Below are 16365 nucleotides of genomic sequence, written 5' to 3'. Positions count from 1 at the left end.
GTACACCAAACCAAAGACCAGGGTTGCGAAAATCCACTTCCATAATTTCTGGACTACTTATAACGCTAATAATCACGAACAGACCAAAATGTTTACAGACACATTACAAAATCAGAGTTAATGATAAATAGATAGTGGCCCTTGTATATAGTGCCTCCCAGAGGGTCCTCTGAAGATAGTACTCCCAACACTACCCACTGAAAAAAACCATTACATGCTCACCTGTCCCTGGTTTCGAGCCGTCCTCCAGCGACGCAGGGCTCTTTAGAGACCAGGCCTCATTCAGAGCAATGACGCAGTCAAAGCGATGACTCTATTATTGCTCAGGCGCCGAATGGCGTGCCAATGGACTGATAGTTCCCGTGCCTCACCAGGCAGCGCTAGACGAATCGATTGTATCCACGTCCTAAGGATGCAGATACAATTGAGTGCAGGGGACCAGTTCTGGGTTATCATTTTAGCAACTGGTTCGAGAGAACCAGGGCAAACCGGACGGATCCTTCTCCTGCTGTCGCGGCCGACGCTTCCCTTGTATTGTTGCCACTGCGTATGTCAATTTTGGCGCATGCACAGTGCAAACTTTTGGGGGGGGGGGGGGTCAGTGTTTTTTGCTGCCAGACACTACGGACGACAGAAAAAGACATCCGGTTTTTGCAGACTGTACGTAAATATATGGATAGTCTGCACAGGACGTTACTTTGCATCTTTCAAGGTGGTTCTTTCGACCTCCGTTCAGTCACCTCCAGAGGATCCACTTACTTTAGATTTTATTATCCACTTGAACAGATTATTGTTGGCTTCAGCCCGGACAAGTTTTGCTTCTCAATGGACACTGCGCCCTTGGAACAGTTGCAGGCAATGAAACTCAATCCAGCCTTAGTTGAGACTCTCGCCTTGGATGAAGTTTAGATTTCTCGTCTCTCTCACAAGGGCTTTCACCTCCCTTGCCCTGCATTTAGTAACCAGTTTATCAGCTGTTCAGGGATTCTCGCTGATACACAAGGCCTTCACCCTTTTCATTAGGAAAAAATTTGGCAATGATCTGTCTGACTGTGCAGATATCAGTGTGATGAGATGAAAGCAACTTGAAACATTCGTTTTTGGTGTTTGTGTATTTTATTATGTCTTTTTGATGTCATATTTAGGCCAGGATCACACACACAGTTTTGATGCCGTTTTTGGCTCAATTTTTTGAGCCAATCCAGAAGTGGTATACCTCCATCGGAAGACCCTGACGTGATGTGAATAGAGCCTCCCTTTATACTTTTTTTTTCTTTTTGGGTCCATAAAAAAGTGACGGTGTGTATCCAGCCTAAAATAAGACGGGATCTGAAAAGATGTACAGTCAGGCCTCTGGCACATGTGTCTCTTTGGCCTGTAATGGTATGTTCACACGGGGTTTTCTTTACGCGGGCGTTTGAAAAACGGCCGTGTAAAAAAACGGCCGTGAAAAAAAAGTGCATGTCACTTCTTGAGCCGTTTTTGGAGGCCATTTTTCATTGACTATAGAAAAACAGCTCCAAAAACAGATGTAAAAAAACGCCACGAAAAATGCGAGTTGCTTAAAAAATGTCTGAAAATCAGGAGCTATTTTCCCTGAAAACAGTTCCGTATTTTCAGACGTTTTTTTGCTAAGTGTGTGAACATACCCAGACACATTTTAAACTTTTTATACATGCGTTTTTGGTGGTGTACAAATGTTTTTTGGGTATTTTCCCACGTAGCATATATACTGCGGATTTTCCGCAACGTATTTGATTGCGGAAAATCAGCAGCATATTACAGTAGCAGCAGAGTGGATGATATTTGAACGTTTTTAAATCTGCAGTATGTCAACTTATGCTGCGGAATCGCTGCTTTTCTTTTGCAAGTTTTCTCCTTTAAATTCAATGGGAGGTAAAACCTGCAAAAGATCGCAAATGTTGCGATTTTTGCTGCAGAAAGGGCTTGTCCACACAAAGCGGAATTGCTGCATATTTTCCGTCTGGAATTGCAGACGGAAAATATGCAGAATAATACAGTAGCAGCAAAGTGGTGAGATCTAACAAATAACATCCACACACTGCATAAAATTTCCCTGCTGTGGAAAGTGGACTGAATTGCTGCGTTTTTCAGAGGAGATGTCACCATCTTCCAACATTGCAGTAAAAAAACTCAGGAAATGATGTGGTTTTTCTACAGCGGAATTACTGCTAGTTTCTGCGGAATTGCTGCAGACCGTTTCTGTAGCAATTCAGTTACGTGTGGACAAGCCCAAAAGCTGACATTCCGCCGTGAAAATCTCAACTCAGAAAACGAAAAAAAAAAACAATCTATACTAACCCAGATCTCTGTGCTTCTCCATGCAGACCAGCCTCCAGGGATGATATTCCATCCCATGTTACCGCTGCAGCCAATCACAGGCTGCAGCAGTCACATGGGATAAAATGCCATCCCGGGCTGCAGGACGTCAGAGGGACGCGTGGCCATGACTCCGTACGGGTAAGCATAAGCTTTTTTTAAAATTTATTTTTTTTTTAATTTTTTTAACCCACTGTTTTCCGCAGCGTATTTTGCACTCTAAAAACTGCTCTGGTGCGGCTTTTCGGCCGCAACTCCCTGCGGGGTCCTGGGCAGATACTCTCTGAACTTTTACGCAGCGTATCCACCCTTTGTGAACATAGCCTTCCTATGGAGGAAAAATGTGATACCTAGAGCATGCTGCGCTTTGTTTAAAGCTCCGCTGAGCTCAAAAATCCTACAAAAAAAACAAAACCTTTGTGTATGTAGACATTGTCATATTTTACTATAAACTTTTATCCAACATCCGGCCGCGGTGTTTTCGCCCTTCAAAAAAATTGCAAAAAAACTTCAGAAAAAAACACCTTAAACTAATGTTTGTGAAACCGCCTTCACGGAGTTATTGCCATTTTTCTATTCAGTTGTCGCGGCAATTTTCGCAAAGGCGACAACAGAAGGTGCAGCCGTATTAGTTGTTGATTTTGAATGATTCTCTCAGCTACTGTTGGTAAAACTCTCAACTTGTTATACATTTTGTGTGGAAATCCTATTGTCATTACATTCTCTTATTACAGAAATAAATGCGGATGATTTTTATAATACATTTATCTGCTTTGTTTCTTTGACAGAGATTGTTTTTAGCCATGCATGGATTTGTTAAAGGGGTATTCCATCTTAGACATTTATGGCATATTAACGGGATATCCCATAAATGTCTGATAGATGCGGGTCACCCAACCGCCGTCCCGCCCAGCTACTGAAATTATATTTAACATAAAAAGCTGAGATATTCAATAGTCTTGTGTCATCTTATCTAGTATGGAGACAGCTGCTAGCAGAGGAGCATCTAGAAATTTAACTTGGGGGGGGTCCCTAAACTGCCTTCTCCAATGCCCGCCAGATTCCTATCCCTCTCTGTCTGTTTCGGCACCCAGCGCCATCAGCCTTGTTCTGTTCTCTTCCTTATATCTAAATCTAGGGGGGGGGGGGGGGTGAAAAGAACACAAACAATGGTACCACTTAGGGTATGTGCACACACACTATTTACGTCCGTAATTTACGGACGTATTTCGGCCGCAAGTAGTGGACCGAACACAGTGCAGGGAGCCGGGCTCCAAGCATCATAGTTATGTACGATGCTAGGAGTCCCTGCCTCTCCGTGGAACTACTGTCCTGTACTGAAAACATGATTACAGTACGGGACAGTTGTCCGGCAGCGAGGCAGGGACTCCTAGCGTCGTACATAACTATGATGCTAGGAGCCCGGCTCCCTGCACTGAGTTCGGTCCGGATCTTGCGGCCGAAATACGTCCGTAAATTACGGACGTAATTAGTGTGTGTGCACATACCCTTACACGATCAGCCACATAAGTAGTAGCGGAGGCATCAAATACCAGATCAGACCCTAAAATAAATTCAGACCCGAGGCCAGACCCCTATTGTAATTCAGACGCTAAAATGAACTAAGACCTCAGATCAGACCGCTAAATATATTAAGAGCCCCTAAAGGAATACAGACCCCAGACCAGAAGGCCAAATAATTGAGGTCCAGACCAGACCCCCTATGCTAATACAGATTTCAGTCCAGACCTCAAAATTAATTCATAGACCTTAGACCAATCTGCAAAATAAATATAGAGACCAGACTCAAAAAAAATAATTCAGACCTCAGACCAGACTGCACTATTTAAATACCCCTCCTCGCTGCCATGCATGTCCGCACTGGGTTCAGGCGCTGGCCAGCATCAGGATGTTGTGTACGCCGACGAGGTGAAAGTACCCCGGAGCGAGAAGCCGCAAGAGATTCCAGAGTTATTAATATGATTTGCATGATTGAAATCAAATAGATATTGGACAATTTTAAAAAAATATTCAGAGAATCTGGGGCAGGGATGGGGTGTCCAGGACCATTGTGAAAGGGCTCGTAATTAGTGGGGTTTACTGGGCTAGCGTCACGCACTATTACTACCTCCTTTTATTAGGGTTACTAGGGTTATGCCTAGCTCCCATACCCTTTTCCTTGTATTAGGCTTAGCTATTTGCCTTGCTACTAAGTGTGTGCGTGTGCGTGTGTGTGTGTGTGTGTGTGTGTGCAGTGATTCACGACACAAGTGTCGTAAATAATAAAGATAGGTTTATTACCAACACAAATCACACTCAGTTATTGAACACACACACACACACACACACACACACACACACACACACACACACACATATATGTTCACGGTATAGTATCAGTATACCTCAATACATAACTTAATATGTATCAAGTATACTAATACTACATGTGGCACATTACTAATAAAATATATTGCAATACTATCCTAACACCCACCCACATACCAAAACATACATATAAAATACAGTACACTCACGCTGCCGTCTATGTCCCACCCCCACCTGGCTCTAACTGTCTCTGTTACTAATAAGGGGCTAAAGGTAAAGGGAAAAGGGTAGGTTGTATTTGTAGCTGTATGGCAGTGGAGGGGTTAACTTGTTTTGCTGCTGATTGCAGTAAAAGGGTTAACTTTCTTAGCTGCTGATGGACTATAATGTAGGGTAAGGGCTAATACAGCTTCTGCTGTATAGTGTGTGCTAATGGCAGTGAAAGGGTTACAGTAGAGAGGTTGAGGTAGTGCAGGTTTAGGGTATGTTCACACGGCAGCGTCCGTAACAGCTGAAATTACGGGGCTGTTTTCAGGAGAAAACAGCTCCGTAATTTCAGCCGTAATGGCATGTTGAGGCGCAATTTCGCTGCGTCCATTACGGACGTAAATGGAGCTGGTTTTCCATAGAGTCAATGGAAAACGGCTCCATTTACGTCTGAAGAAGTGACAGGCACTTCTTTGACGCGGGCGTCTTTTTTACGCCCCGCCTTTTGACAGCGGGGCGTAAAAAGAAAGACCGTCTGAACAGAACATCGTAAGACCCATTCAAAAGAATGGGCAGATGTTTGCCGACGCTAACGAGCCGCATTTTCGGACGTAATTCGGGGGTTAAAATGCCCGAATTACGTCCGTAAATAGGCCGTGTGAACATACCCTTAAGGTTAATACAGCTTCTGCTGTATATTGTGTGCAGGTTTAGGATATGAGGGGGTTGATGTGCAGGCTAGGGAGAAGTTGTATAGGGGGAAGTAGGGATTAAATGGTCGTTGTCCAGGGGAGAGAGAGGAGAGGTGGAATATACATTCACACGACAGTGAAAAACGGCTGTGTGATTGCCGTTTTTCTAACGGCCATCACACGGCCATTTTCAGAACAATGGAGTTCTATGTGTGTATTCACATCTCCTGTTTTTGTCCGTTTTCACAGCCAGACGGCTCCCATAGAAGTCAATGGATACATTTTTACCACACGTTTTTTAGGAAACAATCCTTGTAACGGCCCCTAAAAACTGATCCTGGCCGAGGACTCACCGCACACAGCGCTACTTTGAGCGCTGAGCCCGGGGAAGCCCTTGACATTACTGTCCATAGAAGGACAGTAAAGTCAGGGCTTTCAACAATCGAATCCCCGGCCAGAGCATAGCAAGATCTCTGGCCGGGGACTTCAGTGTTGTAGCTAGTACCCCTCCATGTAGACAGCTCCCCCCTGCCTGAAGATAGCAACCACCCGCCCATCCCCTGTAGATAGCACCACTGTAGCTTCCAGTAGGAGCAAAATCCCCGGCAGCCAGACCCCGCTCTGGTAGGGGATTCCACTCCTGGAGAAGCCCCTGGCGTCACTATCTATATATGGACAGTAATGTCAAGGTGTTACTCCTGGAGCGGAATCCCCGGCCCCCTCTGTCAGGGGATTCGGCTCCTGGAGAAGCCCCCGGTGTCGTTATCCATATATGGACAGTGATGTCAAGGGGTTACTCCTGGATTCCGCTCTCCTGACATCACTGGCCATATATGGACAGAGACGTTAGGGGCTCTGTCTATGAGCGGAATCCCCGGCCCGCTCTGGCAGGGGATTCCGCTCTCCTGATGTCACTGTCCATATATGGATAGAGACGTCAGGTGCTCCTTCTATGAGGAATCCGAGGCCAGAGGGATTCTGCTCCTACAGTGAGCTACAATAGCGCTATCTACAGGGAAAGGGGTGGTATCTACAAGGGCAGGTGCTATCTACAGGGGGTGCTATCTACAGGGGGGTGCTTTATATGGGGGGTATGGCACTATCTACAAGGGACACTGTGGCGCTATCTACATGGGCACTCGCACTATGTGGGCTCTGTGGCACTATCTACAATGGGCACTGTGGCACTATGTGGGTACTGGCACTTTATATGTGGGCACTGTCATTTTATAGGTGGGTACTGTGGTACTATGTGGGCAATGTGGCACTATCTACAATGGGCACTGCGGCACTATGTGGGCACTGGCACTTTATATGTGGGCACTGTGTCTTTAAATGTGACCACTGTGGTACTAGGTGAGCACTGTGGCAATATCTATAGAGGGCACTGTGGTACTATGTGGGCACTGTGGCACTATCTATAGTGGGCACTGTGGTACTATGTGGGCACTGGCACTTTATATGTGGCACTCTGGCACTATGTGGGCACTGTGGTACTATGTGGGCACTGGCCCTATGTGGGCATTATCTACAGTGGGCACTGTCGCACTATCTATAGGGACATTGCAGCACTATCTACATGGGCACTGTGGTGTTTTCAGGGGGTTGGGACAAAAAAAATCCAAAACCTGACAAATGAAATCCATAGTTTTTTTTAACGGCCATGAAAAACGGATGACAAACGACCATTAAAAACAGACAGACGCACTGGAAATGGATGAAAATCTAAAAACACACTGATGCAAAACGGCCATGAAAAACTGACAGTTGTGTGAATGTAGCCTAATGCACGCGACCGTTATGCCACTCGGGCCATTTTTGACGGCATCCGAGTGGCACCCGATAGTCTTCACGGACCCATTCACTTTAGCGGGTGAATCGGGTCCGTGAAAAATGATCCGAGTCTCCGATCCGAGGAAAGATAGGACATGTTCTATCTTTCCTCGGATCACTGACGGGACTCGGCCGGCACACACGGTCGTGTACATGAGGCACTAGTGTCTGTCCAAATTTCATCCATTTCCAGCCCGTCTGTTCGTTTTTAATGGCCGTTTGTCATCCATTTGCCATCCGTTTTCATGGCAGTTAAAAAAAATGATGGATTTAATTTGTTGGTTTTATTGTCCAAACCCCCTGAAAACACCACAGTGCCCACTGTAGATAGTGCACACATAGTGCCACAGTGCCCACTGCAGCTAGTGCCACAGTGCCCACATATAACGTGACATAGTGCCATAGCGCCCACATATAAAGTGCCAGTGCCCTCATAGTGCCACAGTGCCCATGTAGATAGCCACACCCCTGTAGATAGCACCAACCTCCTTTTGTAGATAGCACCACCCGTAGATAGCACCACCCACACTATAGATAGTACCCCCCCATTGTAGAAAGCACCCCCCCTGTAAATGACAACCCCTCCTGTACAAAGCACCCCCCTGTAGATAGCACCCCCTGTAGATAGCGGCACCCCAGTAGATAGCGGCACTGTAGCTCCCTGTAGGAGCGGAATCCCTCTGGCCGGGGATTTCACTCCTAGAGGGAGCCCCTGATGTCTCTGTCTATATATGGACAGTGACGCCAGGCCAGGGGCTTCTCCAGTAGAGGAACCCCCTGACCAGAGCGTCGGCCGGGGATTCCGCTCCTTCAAGGAGCTACAGCGGTGCTATCTGGAGGGGGGGGTGGGTGCTATCTACAGGGGGTGCTATCTACAGGGAGGATCAGAGAGAGACAGGAGTCCCCGGCCAGAGATCTCACGATGCTCTGGCCGGAGACTCCACAGTTGAAAGCCCGACATCACTGTCCATATATGGATAGTAATATCAAGGGCTTCTCTGGTCTCAGCGCTCAAAGTAGGGCTGTGTGCTGGGAATCCTTAGCCAGGATCAGTTTTTACCGGCCGCTACAAGGATTGATTCATTAAAAACGTCCGGTAAAAAATGATCCATTGACTTCTATGGGAGCCGTGGGGCACTGAAATGGCCAAAAATAGGACATATCCTACTTTTTGATGGCCAGTTTTCACGGGCCGCAAAAAAAAACGGCCGTATGAATACACCCATAGAACCCTATTGTTCTGAAAACGGCCGTATGACGGACGTTACAAAAACAGCTGTTTTTCACTGTTGTGTGAATGTAGTCTAAGGCACTATATGTGGGCACTGTGGCACTATCTACAGGGTCATTCCAGCACTATCTACATGGGCACTGTGGTGTTATCAGGGGGTTTGGAAAATAAAACCAACAAATTATATCCATCAGTTTTTTTAACGGCCATGAAAACGGATGACAAACGGTCATTAAAAACGGACAGACACACTGGAAATGGCTGAAAATGTGGAGGCACACTGATGCAAAATGGCCATGAAATACTGATAGTCGATGGCCATTCACTGTCGTGTGAATGTAGCCTTCTATAAACTCTTTCCTTTCCAACCATATTTCCCCTGTGAGTGCGCCACTGGCTGTGATAGTGTATAGTATTCTATTATAACTGTATTGTGCATTTCTTAAAACGGTCACATACAAAATGACTCAAAAACCACTCAAGTATCAGTGTACCCTTAAGGGATTCTGGAATATGATTATATGACAATCACAGAAGTTCTTCCTTCCCGAAGGCTCTGGCTTTGCTTGAGAGATATTGATTTTTATCAGGCTTCTTATAACCTCCTTCTGTTCCTCTACCATGAAATTGCTGGTGTCCCTATATGTAGTTCTGCCAAAATCTAGCGGCAAGTGATACACTCTTAGTATACGTAGAACTAGTTAGTATCTGAGATTTTTGATAATATGATTCCTACTCAATATTGGGAGGTTCAGTTTTTATAAGTGGATGATAATTAATTTATTCGCTAACTAGGAATATTTGCAAGACAGCTGTTGTGTTGTTGAAAGGGTGGTCCGGGTTGTCCCGGCTTTTCATACTGATGACCTATCCACAGGATAGGTCATCAGTATATGATTGGTGGGGGTCTGATTAGCTGTTCCGGCTGCCTCCGGACACCAAATGTCATGCAGTGGTCGGTGCCGGAAGCAGATGCTTCGGTCACAGTATAGCAGCCATGCTGCAGTACTGCATTTCTGCTCCTATTCACTTGAATAGGAGCAGAGCTGCAGTACTGCAGCATGGCTGCTATACTGTGACCGGAGCATCTGCTTCCGGCACCAACCCTACATAACACCCCCACAAATTATATACTGATGACCTATCCTGTGGATAGGTGATCAGTATGAAAAATCGCTCAGTGACCGGGCAATTCCTTTAAAGTCATTTAAAGGGGACCTGTTAGCTCTACTTATGTTTGTTTTAGTAAATACTTGTATCCCCATAAAATCCCCTTTTAAAAATCTTTTCTTCAAACTCTGCTTTGTGCCATTCCTCTGTTATTCCTTCTAGACACTCATGAATGAAGTGACAACTGGGTGTTACCATTCCCCTTTTCAAAGGGGCGTGTCTCCATACAGTCTAAGGGCAGATTCACATGAGCGTTGCGTTTTTGCGCGCGCAAACAACGCAGCGTTTTGCGCGCACAAAAAACATTTGACAGCTGCGTGTGACATCCGTGTCTGATGCGCGGCTGCGTGATTTTCGCGCAGCCGCCATCATAGAGATGAGGCTAGTCGACGGCCGTCACTGTCCAAGGTGCTGAAAGAGCTAACTCTTTCAGCACCCTCGACAGTGAATGCCGAACACAATATCGCAAAACCTGTAGAAAAAAAAGAAAAAGTTCGTACTTACCGAGAACTTCCCGGCCGTTGCCTTGGTGACGCGTCCTTGGTGACGCGTCCTTGGTGACGCGCCTCTCTTGACATCGGGCCCCACCTTCCTGGATGACGCGCCAGTCCATGTGACCGCTGCAGCCTGTGCTTGGCCTGTGATTGGCTGGAGCTGTCACTTGGACTTAATTGTCATCCCGGGAGGTCAGACTGGAGGAAGACGCCGGGAGTTAGCGGTAAGTCAGAAATTCGTTTTTTTTTCTACAGGTTCATGTATATTGGGATCGGAAGTCACTGTACATGGTGCTGAAACAGTTTAACTCTTTCAGCACCATGGACAGTGACTATCTCCTGACGTCGCGTACCGATAATTTTTTTGCCGGGTTCGGCCAAAACGAGTTTGGCCGAACCCGGTGAAGTTCGGTACGCTTGTCCGGCTTCGCTCATCGCAAAGACACTCCGTTTGGATGTTCGGAAACAGAAAAGCACGTGTTGCTTTTCTGTTTTCATTCATCCTTTTCACTGCTGTTGCGCGAATCACGCTCGTCCCACGGAAGTGCTTCCGTGTGGTGCGCGTGATTTTCACGCACCCATTGACTTCAATGGGTGCGTGATGCGCGAAATACGCAGAGTTATTGAACCTGTCGCGCTTTTTGCGCAGCAGACAAACGCTGCGCAAAAAGCACGGACTGTCTGTACTGCCCCATAGACTTGTATTGGTCCATGCGTGCCGCGTGAAAACCACGCGGCCCGCACGGACCGAATACACGCTCGTGTGAATCCCCCCTAAGACTGTGAGCATTGATTAGACAGTATTACACTGTGTAGGGACACCCCCCCCCCCCCAGTTGGTAACACCTAGTTGTCAATTTATTCATAAATTTGTAGGAGGAATAACAGAGAAACGTCTCAATGTAGAGTTAGAAGAAAAAATGCTTCAGAATCCTTATTTTATTGCGAATGCAAGTATTTACTACACGGGTCAGGGCCAGCTATCATCAGAGAGCAGGATTACAATGAAAGGTACCACCTCTATTATACAGCCTGAAGCAGAAAACACAAGGTCACTCCAGGTGATGGGAAGAGCTCACCTCCTCCTCCCTCTCCCTGCACAGTGACTACTGCACATGACACTGAGCATGCTCACTACACTCTCCCATATAAATCGAAGAGTGATTTTCTGACACTTTACAGCAGATGGCACGTGGCTGATTATCTGCACAATGGATTGTTTATACAAACGAATCCCCGAAAAACATGCCAGGTGACGTTGGCTACTACAGTCATACATTGGAAACATACATTCAGCCCCTTTTCAGATTTTTACAATAATTACATGTAAATGCATGGTTGGTCAATAACTCTGCACAACTGCAGACAATAAACGGCCAAAAATGTCAGCATGAGTGATTAACTTTTCAGTCAACCATTGGCTGAACCAGTTGAAATCAGAAATTTCATCCGATTTCTATCTAGCCCATTTAATATTAATATTTGCTACCTATATTTACTATCTCATGAAACTGTTGGAATAGTTTCATGAGAAAAATCTGACATAAATTCGCTTGGGGATTTTGCTGCAAACCCGCAGCGAATCCCTAACAAAATCTGAATCTGATGAGACAAGAGGTGAATTCCAGACTCCCTTTAGACATTGCAGCTAAGCTGCAGTCCCTGATGATAGCTGTGCCCTACAGAAGCAAAAATATAACTAGCGTTATCCTTAGGCAGAAACTAACAAATCATTTTTAAGACCGGCTTTGCCTGTGCCGAGCCCAGCAGAGTCACTGGTGAGTTCGGAGTTCTGAAACGTTCTTATGTCACCATGATGTCATCCTGTATATGAGTGATCTCATTCTTGTAATCCACATCATGTCAGCATGCTGTGATTCAGAATTACGCTAGGAGGTAGATGTTATGTGAGTGGCTCTGTCGTTGTTTCCAGGCAAGAGGCTTTGTTGTGCAGGATACAGCCTGGTATGACTTGTGGGGGCTGTTGAGATAATACAGACATCCATTGTTTCCTGCGATTATTACCCCTCATCAGAGGATGACGTGGTCATTTTTTTTTTTTTTTAATACCTGCTATAAATGACATATTATTGTACTTGAATTCAGTTTGTATCAGATAATATATAGTCAGAATTTATATACTATTATATACTATGCAGATAATATGATCATTGAGCATCCTTTGACGCCTGTTCTGTATATTTGCTGGACCCTTTGGTGGCCCCTTTGGAGTTAACAGTGGACACACTGTTTTAACTGATTAGCCTAGGCCCCTGACAACATTACCAGTTGTACTTTCCTGATGGTAGCCCATATGTCCCTCAATGTAGAATCATATACAGTCATCATCAGGGCCAGATCGAGACTAAAACTAATAATACTGCCATACAATGACCATATAGTGGTCACATAGCAGGTCTACACAGGCGGTCGGCTGAGTTTTATCACGCTGCAGACCAGGCAAGAGAGTACAATACTGATCAGACTCGGTCACAAGTAGAATACATAATTAAAAAGGACCTATCAGCTCTCTGGACTTGTTAAAGAAAATATGTGTATTGCCCATGAAGTAACAATTCTGGAGCATCTTTTCTTAGAACTCTGCATTGTGCCTTTATTCCTCCGTTAAATGCTATGTACACCTTTAAGGGCATTTTTTTTTAGTCAGTGTGATTAGTGTTTTTTGTAATTAGTCTTTATTAAAAATTTGTTTAACTTTTGGAGATACCGTTGCTCTGTATTTTCTATACAGAACAGCTGTATAGTTTGTTTTACACTGAATCTGTCAGTCCGGCTGACCTAAGTCATTCCGGCTCCTGCGCGTTCATAACTTAGATGTGATCGATTACAGGTGGATACTGCGTTTCACAGACTACATTATTGCTTCCGGCAAAACGACGGATCCGGTGCACAAAAGAGACAATCGGAAACCACGGGCACCGAATCCGTCACCATTGAAATCAATGGTGATGGAAATGGAAACCTCTGGTTTCCGTCAGTCTCAGTTTGTGTCTGCTCAGGGTCCCATTCTGACGGAAAGCTCAGACGGAACGTCAGAACGGGACCCCAATGCAGATGTGAACAGAGCCTTAGTTGTGTTACAAAAAGTCTCCAGGTAGGCCAGGCCGTATTTATGCTTTTGCAGGAGAAATAACAGCGGAATGGCACAACAAAGATTTTTGCTCCAGAATTATCATCTCTGGAATACAATAATTTACTATAACAAACATGTCAGGAGACGTGACAGATCCTCTATAAATCCAGTGACTCACAGGTGACTTCTTTTCTTCCCCCACAAGCCCAGACCGACATGACGACTTTTTCCTTACAACTGCAGAGTTTCCTGCCAAGACGTCTATGGCTTTAAGCTTCTGCAGCCATGACCAATGTACGGGATACCTTGCTCAATACATAACAACTAATAACCACTTTATCAATAATACACAGACACCTGAATGTGGTATAAATTTCGGCCAAGGCTATTTATTAATTGTAAACCAATTATACCTGCGTACAAAAAACCAGCCATATCCACCGTATAAAATTTGTTAACATAAATAAACATGTAAATTAATAACATACCAGAAGGGGTTAGTTATCATGCCCCACGCAGTTTTACCAACTGAGTGAGCATGCGCGTAGACTCCCCCCATTTACAGCCTAAAAGCACCCCCAGGCTGACTACCCCCACCTTGACAAAACAACACTTCCCCACCTCAAATATCAAAACAACAGACTTCAAATAAAGAAATAATCTCCACATAACTGATCCCAATTTAACGGGAATTAAACATACACATTGCATAACATATACCGACATACAAGTATAAAAATACCATTATAATTAGTTATATTTAGGTACTTCCATAAATTTAGTAGTATAATAATATTTTATTTTTATGTATATTTTCTTTTTTTAAATACATATATATGTTTTTGTTTTTTTTTATATATACGCTACCAGCAATCTACAACCAATTACAAATTGTTAACAATAAAACATAAGCACATGAAGGAAAAATAGGGAGGGGGTTCGGGACGCCTTGAAAACCAAGGCGGGCGGGTGGGCAAACACGTCCTCCTTCTTCTGCTCGTTTGGCGCTTCTCCCAAACTCCGCCCCATGACATCAGGCGCTACATCCCAAACATGGTCAAGCCGCTCCTCCCCTGACCTGCCCTTGTGCGGGAGCTCCCATGACCAATGTACGGAATACCTTGCTCAATACATAACAAATAATAACCACTTTATCAATAATACACAGACACCTGAATGTGGTATAAATTTCGGCCAACGCTATTTATTAATTGTAAACCAATTGTACAACCGCATAAAATTTGTTAACATAAATAAACATGTAAATTAATAACATACCAGGAAGGGGTTTGTCATCATGCCCCACCCAGTTTTACCAACTGAGTGAGCATGCGCTCAGACTCCCCCCATTTCCAGCCTAAAAGCACCCCCCCAGGCTGACTACCCCCGCCAAGAGCCAGTTGTATGACACCTCATGCCGACTGCACTCCCCCACCGACAGACAAGGCCTCTTCCAGGCCGTCTTGCAGCACCACATTGAAGATATCCAACCCAATTTCAGTCAAAAGAACCCCATCTGGACGGAACAAACCGGTCGCCACGCCTTCCTATAGACGGTGACGCACCACACCCCCAAGGACACGAATAAAGGCCGCCATCTCCTTGTTGCTTTGCCCTGGGACCTAGCCAATGCCAACGGGTCCCTGGTGTGTAGCCACACCAACCTCAGCACCATCTCTGACCAGACCAACCGTACACCTGGCAAGAGACCCAGCAGGCGAACGATATCCCTATTCATTGCCTTTAATAAGTCTCGCTGAGACCGTTTTTCGAGGTTGTTACCTCCCAGCACCAGTATCTTCGGAGCTCCAACCAACCGGGACAGGCGGAGCACTTCCGACACCAGAGTGTCCCAACAAAGACCTCTGTAGCCGAACCACCTCAGCTCCAACTGGTTCCTTGAGAAACCGAGCCGTTTGCCATTCCTCACACCAGCTGTCCGATGTGCCCAGTAAATGTACGGGTGTCCAATGATCCATGCCACTACAGGACATGAGGCTGCGGAGAGATGTACCAACCAAAACCTTCAGCCCCACAGCAAAACCCCATACTCCCACCATCAAACACAGATCCCATTCACACTTCAGTGAGGAAGAAAGCAAAAAACACGGCGCCACATGGTGTAGGTCAGTAGGTTAAGCAGGTGAAGAAAGGAACATTACCATGCTCACCAAAAGCCAGAGATAAATTTGCAATAGTGGTCCACAGGTGCTGCTGCCAGATCCGAGCCGGTTTACATAGGTAACCGCTTGACAGGATGTTCTGATGAAGGCGCCAGTCCGGCATTGAAACGCGTAGCCACCCTGTTCCAATAAAACGTATTTATATCGGACCGAATCTTTCTGACATTCCTTTGACCATACCCCACAGCAGCGCCTTCAGAAGATCCTTCTCTTATTTTACCTACTCATCCATTCACACTTCAGGCACCCACACTCACCCTGGGCGTACATACCTTTTATAGGCACCTGACTTCCAACGACCAATTCCCTTCACTCTTTCCACACTCAAACCAAAACGAGATGCTTCGGTGGCGGCACCCACTTGAAATGAATGGGTGTCGAACTCCCCCGCCGCACCTCCTAGAAGACTAATGGACTTCCGAAGAATCACCAAAAATTGAAAGCGGGATCGAAATGGCCCAAACTGACAGTAATCCTGACCTTATGAAAGGTGTAAAGGATCTGCCAGGCACAACTTCTGTGTATACGCCCATAGGTAATCAGTCTGCACCTGAGTCTATGTCTCTGAGACTGACTCCATCTTCCACCACTCAGGATGGCAGGCTTAGGAGTGGGAGAGCCTATCGCAGCCTGGCCAGACGGAGCTAGCTCCCGCCCTCTGTCTATTTATACCTGCCTTTCCTGTTCCTCCTTTGCTTGTGATTCTTCTCGTGTGGTTTCCTGGCCCAGCTACAGCTACTACTATTTGATCCTGCTCCATACTGACCCTGGCTTACTGACTACTCTCCTGCTC

At 45.6% G+C, this 16365-nt stretch overlaps 1 protein-coding gene and 1 long non-coding RNA gene across 9 annotated transcripts in view; one reads left to right on the top strand and one right to left on the bottom strand.

Moving 5' to 3' along the window:
• The window catches only part of LOC142749052 (uncharacterized), a 52077-nt gene extending 51172 nt beyond the window's left edge, over positions 1-905 (bottom strand). Inside the window, exon 1 of the long non-coding RNA XR_012882365.1 lies at positions 760-905. This is a non-coding gene — a long non-coding RNA (uncharacterized LOC142749052). The remainder of the gene's footprint in view (positions 1-759) is intronic.
• REEP1 (receptor accessory protein 1) overlaps positions 1-16365 on the top strand; it is a 219947-nt gene that overhangs the window by 107117 nt on the left and 96465 nt on the right. The window lies entirely within an intron of this gene.

This window comes from Rhinoderma darwinii, chromosome 1 (genome assembly GCF_050947455.1).
Source record: "Rhinoderma darwinii isolate aRhiDar2 chromosome 1, aRhiDar2.hap1, whole genome shotgun sequence".
In the NCBI taxonomy this organism is placed as follows: Eukaryota; Metazoa; Chordata; class Amphibia; order Anura; family Rhinodermatidae; genus Rhinoderma; species Rhinoderma darwinii.
The sequence above is the reverse complement of the archived record's forward strand: the minus strand, read 5'-3'. Positions and strand labels throughout refer to the sequence as shown.